The sequence below is a fragment of the Lagopus leucura genome, unplaced genomic scaffold (assembly GCF_019238085.1).
Source record: "Lagopus leucura isolate 7727_CA_CO unplaced genomic scaffold, USGS_WTPT01 Super-Scaffold_100002, whole genome shotgun sequence".
In the NCBI taxonomy this organism is placed as follows: domain Eukaryota; kingdom Metazoa; phylum Chordata; class Aves; order Galliformes; family Phasianidae; genus Lagopus; species Lagopus leucura.
Genome location: NW_024962263.1, coordinates 56036182 through 56040396, shown reverse-complemented (window position 1 = coordinate 56040396; position 4215 = coordinate 56036182).

Sequence of the window (4215 nt, the reverse complement as noted above, 5' to 3'; positions counted from 1 at the left end):
TTTTTTTTCCGACAAAGTACGGGTAAATCAGATGACTTCTCACAGGCATTCAGGCACTTAGAGAAAGTGCTTTCCCGCAGTCTGGTGCTAGCTGCTGCTCTGAGACACCAGCCTCTGCCAAGCAACGCAAAGCTTGCCCAAAGGAAAAGAGAATCTTTTGTGAGGCGTTTTAGCGAGGTGTCTTAATGCCTCCGTGAAATACGCAGTATTGTATCCCTGAAAGAAGTAAAACCTTTAATTTATGCATTAAATGGTAGTGGCAGTCCAATAATTACAAAATTACCCCAAAGTTCTACTGTGTCATGCTACATTTGGAAAGCTGCTTTTTATGGGTTTTAAGTCAGAAAGCATTGTTACGGTTCTGTATGCCACACCAAAGGAACAAAAGAGAAACAGATAAATAAGAACCAGGTTCTGCTCACCCAGGATTTGTATCTGACTGATTGTCTGTGTGGGGAGTGCAAATATACCCTGCACTGTGTGATGCACGACAGCTGAATAAAATAACTTGAGTTCTGTATTTCTCTGTGTGGTATCTGAGATAAAATTCTTTACAAGGCTAAACTTAGTAAAGTTACATGATCCGGGAATGTCTCTTGTGAAGGATGAAAGGGAGTAAATTGAAAAGGTGATAGTTGCCAAGAATACACTGTGCTAACCTGAGCTGGAAGCAGTTGTGGATAACTGGCTTTCTATACAGAAGGGTTAGAATACGTGTCATCTCTCTGGTCTTTGCTGGAATAGGTAATGTGCTAGCAGATGTTTTTAGTTAAAAGAAATAAATAAATAACAAGAATTTTGAGGTGGGTGAGGAACCAGGTAAAGGAAAGGAAACAGCAAAGGGTTTTACTTGTACCGACCACAGTCAGATACTTCTAGTATGTCAGTGGAATGAGGCCCATAACTCTTTTCCCTCTCTATCTCCGTGTGTAGTACACTTCTGGGAAGCAGGTAAGCCTTTATCTTTCTTTCTTTCAAGAAAGCAGATACCTTCCGGCACTAGGGTAGTGTCTGAATGGAAAACCATGCTTCTGTTAAGAAAGAGCTGTCTGAAGGCCAGGATAGGATGCACAAGCCATTCTTGACCTGTTCACGCTCTTGATTTAGTGGTCTGCCAAACTTTAAGAAGCAATAAGCATTCAAACTGTCTTCAAGAATATGAAAGGCAGATTTTTTTTTTTTTTTAATAAAAAAAAATAGAGAGAGAGAGAGAATAAGGAGTATTTTTGTATAGCCAGTTTAACTGACCCATCTTCACAATTCCTGAAATTGAATTCCAGAGCTGTTCATTTTTAGAGCTTGCAAAAATAAGTCAAAGAAGTGAAATCTAAAGAGTAAGGGGAAAAAAAACCAATACCTTCTCCAGACCACCTGCATCCCTGCCTACTTCTATGGGATGTCGCTCTACTGATCTCTTAATATTGCACTGTTTCCCTTTTCCTCTTCCTGAAGTATTTTGCAATCGCAGCTATCAAAACTGATCCTGAGATTAAAAAAAAAGAAAAAAGGCAATTTTCTGAAGCAGATTTTCTTGAGTATGAGTTTTCACAAACAAAAACTGTTATCTAGTCAGGGAAGCATTACAAAAGTTAATTAACAAGAGAATGCTGTAGAACATGACTTCCACATGAGCATAGGGATCTGAGTTAGCATGTAACTGCCATACAGCTGAAAGCACTCAGCATTAACAGGATAAGGTGGGTCAAAGGGAGCTTAAAGTTGAAGCATGGTAACTAGAAGATACAGGATTCTTAGAATATATCAGAGAGTGCAGTGTAAAAGTAGTGTAACATATGAAGCAAAGAGGAAGGACCATATTTTATAGAATTGTCTATCCATGAATTGGGTAGAGAAGGCGAGAATCAAACCGTAGAAACTCATTTCTAGCTCATTTCTTAACGAAGACAACCCTAATATAGCACTGTGCATGCCAACTAGGTAAAAAATGGTGTAAGCACTAAAAAGCCTTGTGGAGTAGCTTAATGCCTAACAAGATGCACTGTGTGATGCAAATTTAGCGTGCTTGAAAAGAAAGCTTGTACTCAAAACCTTTATGATACGTTTATGTAGGCACAGCCATACCCTGATATAATTGTGTGATTCCTTATTCTAAAGCTGTAACCGTAGGCCTGCAGATCTGGTGCTTTTAATCTCACTGCATTCAAAGCAGAAAACCAAAGTTGTTCATTTTTATAGAATATCCTCACATACATCTACAAGAGGTGATACAACTGTGTAGTAAAGACTTTATCACCCATAGGTTTATTCCTACTCCTAATTTGATGGGTTATATTCTTCAGAATAAAACATACAGAAGTTTTCAAGAAGTAAAACCATCAGTAAAAGATCTTGCATCAAGAGAACAAAATAAAATTCATAGTATTTGACTGCCCTTGTAGCTCTGTAACTGTGTATACCTCTCATCTAAAAAACAATTCAATCACCTCCCTGTGTTGGAGCTTTCCTCAACCTGCATCAGATTGCTGCGATCGTTGGCCTACACTTCAGAAGATGCACTTTGTTAACTATGTCGATTTGATGACAGTAACCATCACAGAAAAAACACTTTCCTCATGGACTGACTTTGCCATTGTTGATCGTGACTATTACTCAAAGGCAACTACTGATAAGAATAAACTAGAGTTTCAGTTTCTCCCTTAAATTTAGATTTGTGTATTTACTTGATTTCAGACACTGAGCATTGCCCTACATACCAAGGTTAGGTAAGTACAGTCAGGGTCTGCAGAATCAGAGCTTAAGAATAGATTCCCTTGGCTTCAGATTTTGCCTTTAATTTTTATATGTAATGATAAAAGACAGGAAATTAGAAGCTTTCTAATTACTGTCTGAGCTTTTCCAGAATGACAGAGGATAGAGGGATCAAACTGCACCTCCTTATAGCTATCAACAGGTCACACTTTTGGCAGGAGAATGTTGTAATTGCTTAGAATAACATTGCCCTGCGTATTCCCCAACCAGTTCTGAAATACCTCAAGCAAACTAGAAACCCCATGAAATTTAATATACCTTTAAAAACAAATGAGTGTTTCAAGATAATATCGGAGTTTTTCGTAAAACCTGTTTTCAATTTATCCTCCTGAAGACAGATATACAATGTAATGATTTAATTTTTCATTTTGATGTTAGCACCTGCTGCTGGGAAACCGTATTTTGTTCGTTAAAACACAAGTACTTCGTGGAATGGAAATGTATGTTCATTGTGAATGATGTTGGGTTGTTTTACGTTAATGATAATGTTTTAAATGACTGGGGGGAAGTGAGGGGAAGCGGGGACTCAGGACCAGAGTAAAGGTTAAGATCTTTGCAACTGTCTCTGCTATTAAATACAGAGACAAACAGCTGACAAGCAATAAGGCTTCTTTATTGCTATTTGCAGGTCATTAGGTGATTCAGTTTGACTGATGGAGTGTAAATAAACATTGCTACAATCCTCAGTTTTAACAGGGAAAAGCTTGAGTGAAGGTACAGTACCAAGCATTCTGTAAACAGCCATTGAAAGACTATTATTTACTCAAAGGATAAGGGATATTTACACAATAAATGAAGCCTTTTCTACCCTCAGAGTGTTTTCTTGTTTTATAAAAGATAAGTTTTGGTGAAGCATTTCCTTAGAGGGGTACAGACACTTAGAATGTTTCTACTGACATTTCCACAACAAGAATAAACAGAAACTCCTACAGCCGTGGGGAGTATTTTTCCCCTCTGAAATCATGGACAGCTTATCAGGTATCCAACTGCCAATATGTGACAACAAACACTTTCAGTGACGTGTTGTTTAAAAATCATTTTTTAAAAACATCGTTGTTTAAAAATATTTCAGCTGTCTCACTGTGTAGTTATTTACGTGGGAAAGTACAGCGGATTTTCCTTCAAAAGACTAAGCTGACTTTATATTATCTGAAATGGAGTACAGAATGGGTAGCTTTCCATCACTTACTGAGGCTCTTGCAATGGGTTTTTTAAAGATGGCACTGATACCAGCTGTGTTATTCACAACCAAAGGCTGTCTGAAATATTCTTGTGACGCTTGCTGCTCTCATGCTCTGCTCGGCTTTTGTGACTTGTTGAATAAGATTTTGGATCTGGCCATCAGTGATAAGCCCTCACAGGTCACAGCACAGGTTTTGCCACAGTGGAAAATATGGGCAATATCTCCTGTTCTGGATTTGCTCTCAACTCCTACTGAAATCAGTG